This window comes from Camelus bactrianus, chromosome 8 (assembly GCF_048773025.1).
Source record: "Camelus bactrianus isolate YW-2024 breed Bactrian camel chromosome 8, ASM4877302v1, whole genome shotgun sequence".
Lineage (NCBI taxonomy): Eukaryota > Metazoa > Chordata > Mammalia > Artiodactyla > Camelidae > Camelus > Camelus bactrianus.
In genome coordinates, this window is record NC_133546.1 from 14,242,775 (window position 1) to 14,261,236 (window position 18,462).

The window sequence follows — 18,462 nt, forward strand, 5'->3', positions numbered from 1 at the left end:
AGAAACATGGTCTGTCAGGACGTTTTTCCATTTGCTCACTGCTCCGCTGGCACCAGCTGGCAGCAGCAGAACAAAGCCTATCTTGTGCTTCCCAAAGCATCCCTGCTGGACTTTCGAGGGTTTTTCTTGCCCCCAGAAGCCTGCTTGAAGGATTTTTTCATCCTTTCCTTCAAACAAAGAACTAAATTAGGCTGCTGTTCTGCTGGCATTTGGTCTAATGAGGGGCCATCTCTGTCTCACAACTTTTGCATATTCCATGGAGGAGGCAGAAAGCTGTGTTGGTGTATTTCGGAATAAAGAAAATCCCACTGTTTCTAAATGTGTCCCCAGCCCAAGCGCTAAAGTGTCTGAAGTACATTATGACCCTTGTGAGGTAGAGGCCTCCTGTCCCCCTGCTCCTGCCCAAGGGCCCATCTCTCCCCTATCCCGGGAGCAGTGCGGGGTCCTCCTTGGAAGCTCCAGGGACAAGACAGCCCCTCAGGAGGGAGCCGGCTGCATGTGCAAACAACGCTTGTCATTTCAGAAACTTCCAGCTCATGTGGAATTAAAATCCTCCTCCCTGGGTTACACTGAATACATCTTGCACATAACAGCCCTTTCCACGTTTGGCGAGAACTAGTGTGTCTCCATTTGCCAAGTTGATATTGTCAGCTGTTTCCCATTGGTCACGACCACTAGGACAGATGAAAGCAGACATTGTCCCACCCTCTTCCTTCCCCTTCCCCCTACTTGCTCCTTTCCCCCCCACAAATCGTTCTGCATCTGTCTGTTCCAGACACCGCCCCACCGCCCACTATAAGCCTTGTACACTTGTATTTGAAAGGGCAGTGCAGGACTATAGTAGACAAAGTAAGGTCAGGAAGGAGCCGAGACTCTGGAGTTACACAGATCTGGATTCAGCTTCCAGTTCTGTCCTTCCACTCGGCGCTGGGATCCCGTCAAGCTTCTTAACCATGAGAAGCATCAGTTTCCTTATTTATAACATGGAGACAAAAGCCCCTATTTTGCAGGGATAGAGATAACACATGCAAATTGCCTGGCACCTGCCAGGAGAGCAGGAGAGCCATCCGGCCCACTATGATGTGGCCGTAGGTCAGATGAGACCATGGAATAATCTTGATCAACAAAATGTGTCCTCTACAAACCCAGCCATCTGTGAGCTTGCTCAGCGTGCCATGTGTGTTTTCTCTCAAGTTGTTGATAAACATGTTGGCCAGAATGTGGCCTTAAAAAGATCCCTGTGGTCCTTTACAGGGATACCACCCTCTTGTGCCTCCTTTCCTCAGTAAGCATTCTTTGATCGGAGACATTGAACCAGTTATAAATAGAGCAGTGTTCTTTTCTGGTCTATATTCCTCCATCTCTTCCACACGGATGTGCTGAGGGATTTTGTCATTTGCCCTGTTGAAATCAGATAGTCTACGCCTGCATCATTCCTTTGACATACTAACCAAGAGATCCTCTCTCACTCTCTCTCATGCATTCTCTTTTGAAAGGCAAACCCTCCTGGGGGTGGGGATGGGGCTAACATGTTATATTAATTCACACTAACATGGTAGTGATCTAATACATGCTTTTCTATCTGAATCAGATGGGAGTAAATCAGATGGGTACTGGGGGAGGTGAAGGGATGGTTGCATATATAAATGTAAAAAGGATGTAGTCACAGCAGAATGGGGAATGAAAAAAAATAATCTGACTTGACAAATGAGCTCAAGAATGGACCCTGCACAGACCCACACTTACAAAGAGCTCAAGACATCTAAGTGATTACATAGCCTCTGAGGAGTCCAGTGCACACTCACAGATATCCTCTTCCCTCCCCTCCTGTCCTAAGATCACCAAATTCAACATGTCATCGAAAGCACCCCTTTGGCCCCAGCAGGGGAGAGGAAGGGTGGTAGGTCCCTGTTTCGGCAGATAGTTGAGTTCAGCCCAACCTGCAAATCCCCATTATCGTTGATGACAGCAGCTGGCATTTATGGGGGACTGACTTACAGACTTTATCCTGTAATCCTCACAACAACCATCGGAGGAAGAGACCGTTGTCATCCCTGTCTTATGACTGGGGAACCTGAGGTTCAGAGAGGCTGGACAATTGTTTAAAGCCACACAGCTGTGCAAGGAACATGACCAGGCCTCTGTCCTAGGTCTGTTTCACCCTGAAGAACTCTTAATCTTCAGACAAATGATGTCATTGTTTGACAACCATGGCCTCACTGGCAGGGATCCCAGGGTTGGCCCACAGATGGTGCCGCTGGGCCCTTTGGCTCCCACCTAACTGTTTTGTGGAAGCCCTGTCCTCCTGGGTGTTGTGTGATACTTTGTGTCCTCCTAGGTGGCCTGGCCACAGGCCCAGTGACCACAGTAACCTGGAGTGGACTCCCCCCGTGCAACTTGTGTCTCACGCCCAAGGAGACATCTGCTCGCTGGATTTTATGCTGCTGGGAAGCCACCCTCAAGATTGTTTTGGAAATGGGCGGTGGTGTCCTGGAACTGCTTGACTGGGGGCTGAATCTCATTACTGACAGAATTGTGACCTTTCAGCAGAATAGGGAAAATTCCATTGATATAATATGCAAAAATGATGTCAGTGCTATGATATGGGAGGGAAAGTGATGGTCCATGCGGGATATTTATTTTAATGATATCACCATCATTTATTATGTGATTTGAATTAAATAGAAGTCTTTGAGTCTAAACTTCACCCATGATCTCTCAAAACATTCTTTTGTTTGGTCTGGTGTCATTTAGCACTCAATCTGCTGCATTTCCTGGCTGAACAGAGCCCTTGATATGATTTCCTGGTTCTGATGACTTAAACTCAGAAATAAAGGGGTCTTTATCCTCAAATAGATTGTTCCCTTCTTGATCCAAGATACAGGTATTTTTTAAAATGAGAGTAGGAAGGAGGTGATGATTTAAATGAAGGAGACAGGTGAGATGGATTCCAAATTATAGATGAGTTACCTTGGTTGCTTAGAGTTGGAGCGCGTAAGCATACTCTGAAGCTGAGATGAAAATGTAAGGCGACAGATAGATTACAAAGATACAAACATGTTTGCATGACGCCTTGGCAAGTGTTTAAACGTATGGTTGCCAGGTCGAGCCTGAGTCCTTAAATTCTACCAGGTGACGGAGCTGAGTCAAGCATGCGCTCTACTGAGAGCGCCCGACTGTTGCTCTGCCCGAGCTGTAGAGCTAGAGCAGGTTTGCTAATAATAGCCCTGGTAATCAAGTGAGAACAATAGTCCACACCCCACCTTCCCCTCACAATGCATTTTAATGCGCCTACGTAATCACCTCACTTGACCTTTTCTGCAACCCTGTAAGAAAGAGAGGATTGTTGTCAATATAAAGGTCATTAATGCCTCTATTTTTCATAGGAAGATACTGACCCAGAGAGAGGGCATTTTCCCATAGACATGCACATGGTTAATGGTCAACACAAACTCTGGGCTCTGGAGGGTTAGGCTGCCGCCCGCCCTCCCTGTTTGGACAGCAGAGCACGGGAGAACGCACCTTCCCCCGAGTCAGGACTGGGCACAGGTGCTCCAAACCAATAGTCCATCACAGAAAACCTCAAGCACCACCCCCACTCTCAAGGTCAAAGGTGTGTTGCTATAGGAACTGGAGACTACTCAGGGCAGAGCTCTGTATAAACCACTCCCGGGTGTGAGGGCAGAGGAGGGCTAGTGCGTGAGTCTGCTAGGGCTGCTGTAACAAACCATTACCGACTAGGCAGCTTCAACAACAGAGATGCATCCTCTCACAGTTCTGCAGGACACAAGTCCAAGACCAAGGTGTCGGCAGGGCTGGTTTCTCCCAAGGCCTCTCTCCTTGACTTGAGGACGGGTGTCTTCTCTCTGTTCTTCTTATAGTCTTTCTATCTGTGTGTGTCTGTACCCTAATCTCCTACTCTTCTTCTTCTTCTTCTTCTTTTTTTTTTTTTTTTTTTTGAATTTTCTTAATGGAGATATTGGGGATTGAACCCAGGACTTCATGCATGCACATGCTCTACCACTGAGCTCTTCCCCGACCCCCTAATCAGATATATTAGATTAGGATTTTCCCTAATGACCTCCTTTTAACTTAATTATGTCTTTAAAGACCTTACTTCCAAATACAGTTACTTCCTGAAGCACTAGGCATTAGCACTTCAGCGTAAGAATTTGAGGGGATAGAGTTTAGCCCGTAACGGAGAGCAAGAGGTACCTGGGGCCACACCGTGTTCATTCATTCCACGGGTATCGAGTGCCTGCTCTGGGTCAGGCCCTGTGCTCAGCAATCTGATCCATCACAGCCAGGCGCGGGCCCTTCTCGGGGCTGAAGGACCTTTACAAGTCTCAGCAGACTGCCACTAATGCTGGTTCCACAGATCTGAGAGAGGATGAGCCCAGCGCCGGTTCTCTTTGATGTGCATGGGAGAACATGTTATAGCCCAGCTACCTGGCCTCCCCCAAGGGGTTCTGATTCTAGGTAGGTCCAAAGATCTGCATTTTCAGCAACCTCCCAGGTGAGGCTGAAGCTCTTGACCACTGACCACACTTTGAATGGCAGTGCTGAATAACACCTTGGGAATTTGTCCTTCTCCTGTCTGGCTCCACTTATATTATCCGGCAGCCTCAGGATTATGAACATTAGGTATTCTGAAAGCTGTCTTCCTCAGGTTCGGCCAAGAGCCCAAACCAAGAAAACCTTATTCGTTTTATAGACCCGAGGGTGATAGTTGTACACAAAGCATATGCAGTGTATATTCAGTTCTCCTGAAATATTTTTAATCCTCTTGCCTTGCACAGGAGAAGACCACGCGGAGAAGAGTGCTAGTCTCCATGAAAACAAAATACATGACCACCATGCTTTATTGCTTGACACGTTCATACTTAGTCTTTCCATGTGCACAGTAAGAAGACAATCAACATTGCCGTTGAAGGGGAGCATCACGGTGCTGGCGGGACGCACTTCCTAAGTGCCTAGATTTGAGTATGCGGAGCCAAAAGAAGGGTCTGTGTTTGGAAATTTCATTTGAAAGCAAGTCATTTTGTACTCAGAGTGGTTTTTCCAAAGAAATTGTGTCAGTTCATAAAAGCCCACTTAACCTGTCATGTGGCTGAAGTATTTACATCATTCCAAACCACTGCTTCTTGGACTAAATTGCACTCCACGTTCCAACCAAGAATACCCAAAGCAAACCCAAAGCAAAGTCATTGCATTCCCTCAATGACTTAGGTGTGGGAGGTGAGACAAAGAACCCATAAGTAGAGCTGAGATGACAGGGGGTAACAACTCCTGAAAATGTTGAAACAGTTAAACAGGCTTAAACACTCCTGAACTTGTTCACTTATCAGAGCTCTTTATTTGTATGTTGATTTTTTGCTAACAGAAATTATATGCACATTATCAGTTACTGATCTTCAGTTAATTCACATGTGTTAATCTTGTCTCCTCAGCTAGGTTGCGAACTCTTCAAGGTCTACACCTGTGTATGATATCTCTACTGCCCTTTGAGATGGCCTCTTAAAAATCAATTAATTGCATTACTGAATGCTAGCATGGCTCAGAAACCAGTAACAGGGAGTAGTAAAAATCAGATTGTGAAATTGGGTTGGGATTTACTAGGTAGATGCGAGTGAGATGACTAGGAGATAATGGAGTTGAAGATGCTGGCAATGACAAGGGGACAGATGAAAATTTCACTGGGTCATGCTTTGCTAGGAGTTTGACTCCAAAGAGAAAAGAGGAAACTGAACAAAATCATTTCCTTTAATCTCATGGGAAATCAGACTGAAGGACAGTACATAGCTTTGTCCAACCCCAACTATTTTTATGGAGCCAGGATGGGTTGACACAGGGTCAAGGAGAAATGTCAGTGAAATTACCAGGGGTTCACAAACTGAACAGAGCCAGTGCCCAGGCTGGGAGCTCCCTGGAGGTAAAATGGGCCTGGAGCTCTTAGTGAAATGAGGTGGGCTTGCCAGTGACTTGTCGCTGTTTCTGGCCTGGCTATGGTGGCTTCGTTAATGATATAGCCCACTTTAGACTTACTCAACTCTAAAAGCTTTGAGTTTCAAGCCCTCTCTAACTTCAGGAGATAAAAGGAAATTACCTTAATTGTATTCCTTTTTAGAAAAGAGTTTTTTCAATAGGGAAAAGAACTACTAAACTAGTAGTCAGAGTATCTGGGTTCTGATTCCTGCTCACTCTCATTGTGTGATTAAGGAATTCAATCCACCTCTTAATATTTCAGCTGATGACCTTCAAGGTTTCTTCCATCTCTACTATTTTGTAATTCTACAATTACTTTTTGGAATTAACCAAAGAAATAATATTAGAGAAAATGATATTAGAAAAATAATATTAGGAAAAGAAATAAGTATACCCATTGTCATCATTTCTATTCAACATTAACTGGAGGAGGTTCAAGCTAGTGTATTAAAAGAAGATAAAGTAACAAAATGTACAAGTAAAAGAAGGAATAAAACTGATATGATTATATGCAGATTTGCATTGAAATCCAAAAATATTTGACAAATGTATTATTAGCATAAAGTGAGTTTAACATGAGCTGGACCTGTGACAAACTACAAAAATCTATTTCATTTCTATATGCCAGCAATAAACAATTAGAAAATATAATTTAAAACTTTCTATTTGAATTGCATCAAAAATCTAAAATGCTTAGGAATAAATCCAATGAAGATATGCAAGACTGCTTTGTAAATAAAGAAACATTATTAAGATAAATTAAAGAAACCAAAATAAATTGGGAGGGGGTGTATACCATATTCATGAGTTATCAGTATTTTAAAGACATTAGTCCTCCTCAAATTGATGTATATATTCAATGTAATCTGAATTTCAATTAAACAAATTCAAACAAAATTTATGAAGAAGGGGAAATGTGGAAAGACTTGCTCTTTTGGTTATCAAGACCAATTATAAAGCTTGATATTGGCATATTTATAATCAAATAGACCATGCAACAGAACACAGAGCCCAGGAACAAACACACTCACACATATGTTTATCTTGATTTATGGCAAAAATGGCACAACAGAGCAGTGGATAAAAGATATCCTTTATCAAATGATGCTGTGTCAATTGGATATCCATATGGAGAAAAATTAAATTGATCCCTTTGTCACACCATACCGAAACCAGTAAGTCCCAGGTGGATTGAGATTTAGATATGAGTGGTAAAACAATAAAATTTCATAAGATAATACAGAATAATATCTTTGTGACTCCAGGGTAAAAAAATTTCTTAAATAGAACACCAGAAGCACTAACTACAAGCAAATATTGGTAGAAAAGGAAGAGAGACCTTCTTTTCTATTAAGTAATATAAGGACTGAAAACTGTCCACTGGGCTTAATGAGAAGGAATGGTTGAAAGCACTTTTAGTGGGGGGAGAGAGCCGTAAGCCAGACTTCAGGGGCTGAGACTTCATGAGAAGTGATGAGTCATCTCCACCAGAAAGTAGAGAAAACTAACTCTTTCAAGCCTTTGTCTTTCGGAGATGATGAGAGGTAAGAATCATTAATGTGATAGTAGGAGTAGGAGTTGAGAGATTATTATTTTTTTAATGAGTATATTTAGTGCTGATGAGAGAAATTATAGCAAAGAGGGGAGTGGGATTTAAGATGTAAGAGAGGAAGAGGTTGAGGGGTAACAATGCATGAGGTTCCTGAGAAAAACGAGGGGTCATAGGATGTATCTGATGTACAGGGGGAGAAATTAACCTTAAATAGCCTAAAAGATTCTCTCTGTTGACAATAGGAGGACAGAGGACAGGATCCAAGTAAATGCAAGTTAGTTTGTAGGTTTGATGTCAAGTGGAGTGGTCTTCCAATTGATATATTCTATTTTTTCTAAATAATACTAATACTTGTAAATATTAACACTTGCTATGTCCTACACTATTCTAGGCATTTCCTCTATATTAACTCATTTTATCCTTAGAACAGCCCTGTGATGGACTATTCTGTTATTATCATCACATTGAAGCCGAAGAAAGGGAAACATGGAAATACATTAATTTGCCCGAGATCTTACAGAGCCCAGATTCACACCAGGTAACCTGGCTCTGGAGACCACAGTCTTAACTTCTCCTTCATCCAGCAGTCAACTTCACTCTCTGCAAAGGAGAAGATTTGATTAGAAACGCTCTTGTAGAAATGAAAATGAAAACTACAATGAGGTATCACCTCACACCAGTTATAATGGCCATCATTAAAAAGTCCACAAATAATAAATGCTGGAGAGAGTGTGGAGAAACGGAAACCCTCCTACACTGCTGGTGGGAATGTAGTTTGGTGCAGCCACTATGGAGAACAAGTATGGAGGTTCCTTAAAACACTAAAAATAGACCTATCCTATGATCCAGCAATCCCACTCCTGGGCATTTACCTGGTGGGAACTCTAATTTGAAAAGATACATGCACTCCAGTGTTCATAGCAGCACTATTTACAATAGCCAAGATGTGGAAACAACCTAAATGTCCATCAACAGATGAATGGATAATGAAGACGTGGTATATTTATACAATAGAATACTAATCAGCCATAAAAAAGGATAAAATATTGCCATTTGCAGCAACATGGATGGACCTGGAGATCGTCATTCTAAGTGAAGTAAGCCAGAAAGAGAAAGAAAAATACCATATGATATCACTTACATGTGGAATCTAAAAAAAATTACACAAATGAACTTATTTACAAAACAGAAACACACTCGCAGACATAGAAAACAAACTTACGGTTACCGGAGGAGTAAGGGGAGACTTGGAAGGAATAAATTGGGAATTCAGGATCTACAGATACTAAATACTAAATATATATAAAATAGATAAACAACAAGTTCCTTCTGCACAGCACAGGGAACTTTATTCAATATCTTGTAATAACCTATACTGAGAAAGAATATGAAAAGGAATATATGTACATATGTATATGACTGAAACATTATGCTGTACACCAGAAATTGATACAACATTGTAAATTGACCATACTTCAATAATAATAATAATAAAACACTTTGTGTTAAAAACGAAATGCTCTTGTAGAGGACAAGTAAGAAACCTTTTGAGAAAATACAGAGAGCTTTTCTGGTGGCATCAGGGGCTCCCAGGTGGCTGGAGACCATGCTTTGTTGGCAAGAACTTCTGAAAATGTTCCAGGTCAGGAACAATCTGAAATCAGACAGGCTTCCCAAGCAAAGGAAGAACTCCTTTGAGGGGGATCCAAATACAATCCTAAGAAGCTATTTGAAGAATAGAAGCTACTCAGAGCTTGTTGCTGCTACTTGTTCATTTTCTGATATATTTTTTTTTAAGACGAGGAAGAATATGCTTTTCTCCAGAATTACCCTTAGAGGAAAAGCTCAAGGGAGATTCCAACTCCCAAATTGGTTTTCGAAATGAGTAAGTGGATAAACAGGATACAGTAACCTATTAACAGAAGAGGTGAAGCTAAACCACTAGGAAGGGGTGGAATGAAAGTGTGGGCTTATTGACCAAATTATGCAGCTTTACTTTTATAGGAACACTGTGCTTCACAGAAAACTGCTGAACAGTCAGCATTATTTATATTCCTAGGCAGACACTGAGGGGCACCCTCTGAGCCAAAAACTGTGACTCAAACTTCCAGTCTCGACAAACTGGTCAGACGTAAATGTTCTCCTGATCTCTACAATCCCCTGCACATTAATGCTCATTCTTGATAAACTCAAGTTGATTGACTGGTTGGCCAAATGACTGGAATCTTTTCTAAGCACAGGCTAGATTTTTTTTAATTGAAATAAGATTGGAACAGAACCTCAGACTTTTTCATATATTTATGAAATAAAAGAGAAAGTGCACAATGACTTTTCCAAGTCTGCAGATGGTAGCCATCATGTTTATACAGTCAAATGTTGATCTGGTTAATGAACCAGAAGGTCACCAGAGACTCACAGAGCGACCAGAAGAGCTGTGTGGAGTTTGCATGTGGGTCTGTGCAAGTGGTCATTCAGGGAAATGACTGTGTCACAAATGATAAATGCTGAAATAATTGTCACCACCTAGGAAAGGGTTTAGGAGCCACCTAGAGAATGATCAACCCATTGACCTGCTGGAACCAAGACAAACAGCTGGTGAACATTACTAGGAAGGGTGCTGGAAAGATTGTTCTAGTCTATGCAATTTCCGACATGCTTGAAATTCTGCAGTGAATAAATTGTACTCATTACTTCCTGAAAAGATCAGAGTAAGCATATACATACTTTTTCACAATTTGTTTTTTGCCTGATTTCTGCAGGAAGGGTAAAATAAACAGGAAGAGCTACAGCAAAGATGGTTGGGAAGGGGTGCTTCTAACCAGGATCAGAATCTCTGCTGGGAGGAGACACTACATGGGTAGGAAAAGGGTGTAGAGTGTCAATTAGAAGGGTAAAGTCAGAGTGAAAACAGGGAGGGGATGCAGCCAGGGCTGGGGGATGCCTGGAGGTCAGAACAGTGTGGATCAAGGACAACAGTGCAGGACTGAAATCACCGACTCCAGTTCTCCTTTATGACACAGATGTGGTGGCTGAAAGAACAGTGCAGAGGGAATGTGAGGGCCGTGTGAGATGATTAAGGGAAATGGGCATTTTCTGTTTATAATCCTAATGTTTGACAGATAATAATCGTGTCTTTCTAAAAGGTGTAACTTGGAGACTTTGTCAGACACCAAGCCTCAGACTGGATTAGACAAGGGTTTGTGCATGTATGAAAATTATTACGGGAACCAGAAGTGGGAGCTTCTAGAACCTAAGGCTCGCCCTTATTTGAATAAAGACAGAATACATCTTTGAAATCATTGTACATTATTTGGCTCTGCATTTATTTAGAATCCCCCTACCCGTGCTTCCTTCATAGGAGAGTTAATAACAACTGAAAGCCATTTTTCTTTCAGAACGATCTCATGCTTTCACCACCTCACGTGGAGAAAAAAATGTTTTCTCTTTTCTGCTCCAGTCAGCAGCTGTGCAGCTTTCCAGCTGCCGGGTTTGTGCTGAATGGCGTGTAAAGTGACCTGATGAATATGGCCAAAATGGCCTCTAAAACCCCACAAAAAATTCACGTCCTAGATCGTCTCTTCTGTTTTGGAAGCGCAGCCATTACAAGATTGTATTTTACGTGTCATTCTTAATAGAGTAGGAAGAACAGCTGCTGGTCTTTAATTTTTATAGAAAGAAAACATCTTTATATTTTTTACAACAGGGAAGACAGCTTCTCTCAGAATGTGTATCAACTCCCCAGATCTTTAGAATTAGTGGAAATGAGAATTTGGGGGAAAGAAAATTACTACATCCTCTTTGAAGTGTAGGACTGCCAGTGTAGAATTGAGAATCAGAATCAATTTTCTGAGTAAATTCTATTAGGTAAGAGAAAGTTCCTTTTTGGAAAAAAAACCCAAAAAACTAAGTACAATTTCTTTGCACTGTGTGGGGACTTGCCTGCCGCCCCAAGCCCAAATCTCCTGTCATCCTGGGAGCCTGGTGTGTTTCAGTTCACAGTGGGGACCCTTGGGATATAAAGAATCACCAGATCCGCTTGGGTATGGATGTCAGATATAGGTGAGGTTACAGACACTTATTACTCTCAGATAGTGTTACTTTTTGAAAAAAATCTAATCTCTATGTTGGTGTTCTGGGACGCCCCTCCTGGTGTTTGCAGCTACATATACCTGCATTGGGCCACAAGGAGCTTAGCCTTCCCTGTTTATGCTGGCTACCAAAGCAGAATCTCTTTGGAGAATGAAGATGCACACGGGGGTATTAGCAGCACCAAGGAAAAGCCACAGGGCCTCAGGCCGTCTGGCTGGGGGTGGGAAAGAAGAGGAGGTGTGATTGCCCATCGGGGACTGTGCAGAAATATGGAGTCCTAGGGCTGGATTAGTTAAAGAGAAGGGTGTACTCAGGATGTTAGAAACCACCATAACCAAGGTTGGAGACAAGGAAGTGGGGACAAGCTTCAAGACCATGAATAAAATACTCAATAGAAAGAAAGCACTATGGTGCTGGGGGCCAAATTGGAGTGTGGTAGGTATTCTGAGAGATACAAACTAGGATCCCTGCTCCCCAGTGTGGAAGATGAAAATAATCAAAGATAAATGAAACCCATTGGGGAGCACAGAAAACAGCATTTTCTAAAATGCCAGCTTCGTGTTTGATGATTCTGTTTTCTTTTATTTTTTTAATTAATTAATTATTTTATGTGGCCCATCTTTTTTTCTTTTCTTTTCTTTTTTTTAAATGGAGGTACTGGGGATTGAACCCAGGGCCTCATGCATGCAAAACATGCACGCTACCACTGAGCTATACCTTCCCCCAGTTCTATTGATTAAGGCTGGCCAGGTTCTCCTTCTAAAGCCTTTCCACCCTGGGCTATGCCAGTTGGTTTGCAACTCTTGGTGGTGCCTGGACGAAGCCTTCTGGTCCAAACAGATGGATTCCTTCCAGACATAGGACCGGAGAATTTTTCCACCCATTAAAAAAAAAAAAAGCTGTCTTAAAATAATGAAGTACAAAATTTGATAAAGTTTATAATTCTACTTAGCTAGATAAGCCATGTGTAAAAGGATGCTAAGAAACACCCATCAAATATAAGTTATGAAAGAGCTCTTTGATTTTCAACTGTTACCAATTGTTGCTCAGTATAACCAGTCTTTTTTTTTTTAACATTTTTTATTGATTTATAATCATTTTACAATGTTGTGTCAAATTCCAGTGTAGAGCACAATTTTTCAGTATAGCACAGGGAAATATATACAAGATCTTATGGTAGCTCACAGAGTATAACCAGTCTTAAATGTGTTTAATGTGTTATACAACATCTTGGGGTTTGTCTCTAGCTCCTGGATTGTGGGTCCTCCGTGCAACTCTGCTCTCAAAGCTCTCCAGAAGCCTTCCATTGGCCTGGGATTGCCATGGATCAGGAAGGACCCACATGTGTGACCTTGTCAGGAAAAAGCCTTCATCCACCCTCAGTGTTTGCTTCCTATGTCTCTTTCCATCTAACAGGAGGAGAAAAGAGAATTCTGGCCTTGGGAAAAAAACCTATATTTTGTTTTTACTGCCTGTTTTACAGCCTGTTAATTAATCCATTGTAAGCTTCCTCCAGCCCATCAACTATCTAGAAACATCTCTGAGAACACCAGCTCTCAAGAGGGTTCTGGTGTGTACAGAATGGGTCAGATTAACCTGCTTTATATGAGAGTTATAAAATGTATTTTAAAATCACCTTTATAGAGGTATAACTTATTTAAGATAAAATGCACCCATTTTCAATGCACAGCTCTGTAAATTTGGACAAGTGCATATACCCAGGTTACCCACATGCCTATGGAAATATAGATCACTTCCATCATCCTCAAATATTCCATTGGCCCCTTGTCAGTCATTCCCCAGCTCCCAGACAACCAAGGTTTTCTGCCTTTTCTAGAAGTTTATATAAATGCAATCATCAGGGTTTACTCTTTTGTGTCTGGCTCCCTTTCTTCAGCATACTGTTTTTGAGATTCATCCATGTTCTGTGTATCAATAGTTCCTTCCTTTTTGTGGCTTTTTATGTACATAGAAGGGGAAAGTGTCCTCCTTGTTTGGCCATATGCTTACCGTTAAGAAGATTTTAATGAATATCTGATTTCTATCTTTCAGGGCATTCTTGAATATTCTGGTAAGACAATAAAATTCTTTAATGTTTCCTTTGCCTGAAATGAATAGAGATTACTATATGGCTTAAGGTGCAATGGAAAATAAAGCATTGGCTTAAAATAAAACATACATGTTGAATTATAACACACTGATTTTAGAACATATTTTTACTGTCAGTTAAGGTTATGAATGACTTGACTCTCTCACATGAACTCTTTTGATCCCAGATCAAACTCATAATTTATAGGTATGATCTCACAATCTTTCTCTTTTTTTTTTTTTAACATTTTTTAATTGAGTTATAGTCATTTTACAATGTTGTGTCAAATTCCAGTGTAGAGCACAAGTTTTCAGTTATACATGAACATACATATACTCATTGTCACATTTTTTTTTTTCACAATCTTTCTCTTAAAGTCCTTAGGCTTTGTGTTTAGAGTTTCCGGCATCAAGATTTTTGTCATCAATTTTAAAAGTTTTTGTTTCTTTTGATCAATTTTAAGCTTTATAATGTAGTTTTAATTTAAATGATTAGGATAACAATGGTGAAGGAAATGGGTAAAATTCAACAAATATTTATTAAACATTTGGTTGAAACAGACAAGCAAGCCATTACTCTCTCTCTCCATAACTTTGTAATCCAGTCAGCGTGCAAGACACGTCCAGAAATAACTAGAATGCAGAGAGTGATAAGAACTATAACTGCAGGAGAAAGAGTTAGTGGGAGTCAGTGAGGAGAAAGGGCAGGTTGACGTCAGGGAATACAGAAAACTGCTGTTGATTTGATGCTTGATCAGTGTCCTAACAGAAGAGTAGGAATTTCAATAAATGGGAAAATAAGGGCATTCCAGGCAGAGGAGGCTGCCTTTTATCAGATGCTTATCATGTGTCAGGACTGTGCTGCCCACATTACAACTGGGTGTCACAATATGTATTATTAACCCGACTTTGTGGACGAGAAAACGAAGGACCACAACACTGCATAACTTGGCCCAAGTCCCACAACTTCTAAGAGGCAGAACTGGGATCAGAATCCATGTTCATGTAGCTCCAGAACCTACCTATGCCCTTGACCACAAGGCTTTGCTGCTGCACTCTCCCCTTTTCCATAGCTAAGGCTGCCTGCTTGGTGGCTCATGCCACCTGGCTCATCACTGCCCTCTCTTGACATCCTGGTCACTCCCCACCTTCTCAGAGGACATGGGCACAGAGACCATAGCCTTCCTCTCCGTCTCATGTCCTGCTGTCAGTTCTGGGGTCACTGCAGTGTCCATGTGGGCAGCACACACTCAGCTCCATCCTCAGGGTCTTAGTATCTTTCTCTCCAATGGTTTCTTCTTTCCATCTCCCCTACTTGCTTGTGTCTCCACCACCAAGACCTTGTCATCACCCAGACGGGTTTCACCTCTGAAATCTGAAGCTCTAATATCCCCATCTCTGGCCACAATCTCACGTTCTCTCATCTTGGTCCCCCTTACACCTGCTTCTGACTAAACCTGTGACATATGCCTTCACTTCTCCCAACCTCACAGCCCTCTCCTTGTCTAACTTCTTCATGTGACTCAGGCCACAGGATTGATTCCCTAAACCACATTCTTTCTCACAGACACTCTCAGCTCCTTAAATCCCTGTCCTTCCCTTGCCCAGCCCAGCAAAACCCCTGGATCATCTGGCAGTCTGTCACTAATGCTGCTGAATGTTGCTGCAAATCACACAACAGAATATGTTGGATCCACTACAAACTCCTGGTCTCCTCCCAAGTTGGACCCTCAACAGCTTTCAAAAATCCTTTAAAGGGATAAATTGGGAGTTTGAGACTTGCAGATACTAACTACTATATATAAAGTAGATAAACAACATTTCTACTCTATAACACAGGGAACAACTGTATTCAATATCTTGTAGTAACCTATAATGAAAAAGAATAAGAAAAGGAATTTATGTATATATATGTATGACTGAAGCATTATGCTGTGCACCAAAAATTGGCACTACTTTATAAACCGACTATACTTCAACAAGGAAAAAAAAGGGAAAAAAATCCTTTTTTCTTATTCTTGTCAGCCCCCTTACCACTAAGCAACTGTTTCAAATCTTCTCTCCTATAATTCCCTTCCCAGACTCCACAGTCTTCACCCTTGTCAAAGACGTGTCTTATTTCATCAAGAAAATGAAAGTCATCAGGTATGAATTATATCTCCTTTTTGAAAACCACATTACTCACTGATCACCTGCATTCCTCCTTCCCTCCATCCCTCCAGGCACTCGGGTCAGTCATGTCACTCCGGGTCCAAGGGCTGCATCACCAGAATTCTTAATTCTACTTCCTCCCACCTCCAGTGGGAGGATCTTGTAATTATCCCCTTTCTCTCTCATATCTTCAGTCCTTCTCCCACTTCACTTTTTTCAGCTTCGAAATATGCCCAAGTACTTCTTATCCTAAAGAGAGAGATACTTGTTGACCATTTGTCTCCCTCTAGCTATAGTCCCATCTCAGCCATTTCCTTCTCTGCCAAGGTTCTTAAAAGAACATTCTACATTCTATACTCAGTCTCCCTATTTCATCATCTCCTTTTTACTCTTGCTCTTCGACCCACACTGATTTACCCGAAGTGCCGGCACAGCTCCGACCTCAATTCCTTGAAACTCAGCTAGCACTAGACTCAAGTGTTCAGTAACAGTTTAGCAAAGGCTTGGCTTTCACATAAATGAGTATTATAATGCAGGAAAGACACCTCTTATCAGAGTGACCTAAGCAAGTCACCTAATCTCTCTGTGTCTCCGTTTCCTCATCTGAAAAGCAGGCGTGATAAGAGTACTTTCCTCTTAGAGTGTGAGGATTATATGTGCTCGTTTATGCAAAGTGCTTAGAACAGTACTTTAAAAGTGCTAGCCTTTATTATTATGACTGTTGATGGTAGTTGTGGTAAGTAGAACCCGATGAAAATAAAAAACAGTCAAAATCAGGTATCACTACCAAAATCCAGGAGCTGTGCCTTTCCCAGGAGTCTCCTAATGGCTGTCTTTCTCTAAAGAGGACTCTCCCATGGGAGCCCCTTGTCCCTGTCCTGGCTGGGTCTCTGCCCCTCCTTGATTCCAGTCAGAGGTGGAGGGGACACCCAGCATCTCCCCAAGCTCTGCAGATTTCTAGCTCTGCCCACATGTCATTGCCCACTGCCTGAAACACCTGCGTTGAGATGATTTCCCTGTTTCAAGTCTTTCCCACGAATACAGCACACTCATACATGATAAAACCTGATACATGACTAAGATAACATAGGTTTCCTTCTAGAACAAATGGAAAAAAAAATAGTTCAGCCTCTGCCCCCAAATGCAGAATCACTTGAAATCCTCACCTCCAAGTGGTAGGGTTGTTCTTTTGTTTATTTGGGTTTTTGTTTGTTTGTTTGTTTTTAAGATACTTACTCTGGAGCGGGGTGGGGGAAGAAGCTTCCACACGTGCAGTTTTTCCCCTCACTAACCCAGGCACCGGGGACAAGGGCAGAGCCTGTCCATTCCATCACTAGCACATGTTCCTGTTTATTTCTGCTGTCCCTAGATGTGTCTTGAATTTCGACAGCAAAAAAAGAAGTAATCGATGTGGATGTGCCCACGTACAGACATGGTGGGGACACTTTAGGAAAGATTCAGTCCCCCTCACACACGGCAGAGCTTTCGATGCCCTCCCCCTGTTTCCCCACAACCCTCCAGGGCTGAGTGCAGACACATAAATTAGCCATTAATGTCGTGCGAATGTATTGCCATATTCCAGAGGAAACACTCTGCACCTTTCTCAGTGATAGCAGCATCCTACAGTCACTGAGGGTCTGTTGTGGGTTACACTGTGAACGTATTTAGTCTCTAAATCTCACAGGAGCAGGCATTGTTATCCTCAGTTTATATGTGAGGCAGAGAAGTTAAGAATGCCAAAGCTGCAGTGCTGGGAAAGGGTGGTGGAGAATTCAGTGCCTCTGCCTCTAGAAATCTTTCCATTTCCCGAGGTATAGCATTGCCTCACAGCTCATAAATCAAGGTGGAGTCATTTCCAAAGCAACTTAAACAACAAACAGCGGCTCTTGAGATGAAGTAGTGACAGAGGTTGAAAAAAAGGGACATTCCTTTAAAGATTTTTCTTAAAAATTTAGCCAACTTCTTAACTGATCTTTGCGATTACTTTTGTTGTGTCTCCCTCGGGGTGGGAAGGAGTCACATGTCCTCTTTCCTCTGAGCATATAAATGTTCCTTAATAAATTACACTTGTTGTCAGTCTGGAAGAAAGCCTTTCGTCATCCTGAACAGGTTTGCTTCGGGTAAAGTCACTCAACCAGTGCACACCAAGTGCTCTGTAGAGAGAGGAGCAGGTATATTTATAGGGACAAATGCCATTCCTAGACCGATGTTATCCCAATTTTTGTGTTCAGCTAAGATTTCGGCTCTGAACTCTGGGATCATATATCTAACTGGCTATTTGACCTCTCTGCTCGGTTATTTCACACTGTCTCAAATTTAACACGACCAAAATGGAACTTCTCTAATTTCATTCTCCCACGTCCATAAACATAATCCTCCCCATTTTTTTTCATTTCAGCAGGTGACAGCACCACATACCAAGGAGACGTTGAAGAGTATTTATTGGAGAATGGCATGGCCAGCTTTGTTTATGTGTAGGTACATCATCCTGGCAACTACGTAGGGTTGGGATTTTTAGACTTGAGTTGGTGGCTATTAAGGAGGTAAATCTCTAAGAATTTGTGACTGCTTGAATTATTTTCTTTATTGTCTTTTTT

General features: G+C 41.8%; 1 non-coding gene across 1 annotated transcript; it reads right to left on the reverse strand.

The window, feature by feature from the left end:
• Positions 1–12,275: 12,275 nt before the first annotated feature.
• TRNAA-UGC (transfer RNA alanine (anticodon UGC)) lies at positions 12,276–12,348 on the reverse strand. Its single transcript has one exon. It is a non-coding gene; the product is annotated as a tRNA-Ala (tRNA).
• Between the last annotated feature and the right edge of the window lie 6,114 nt (positions 12,349–18,462).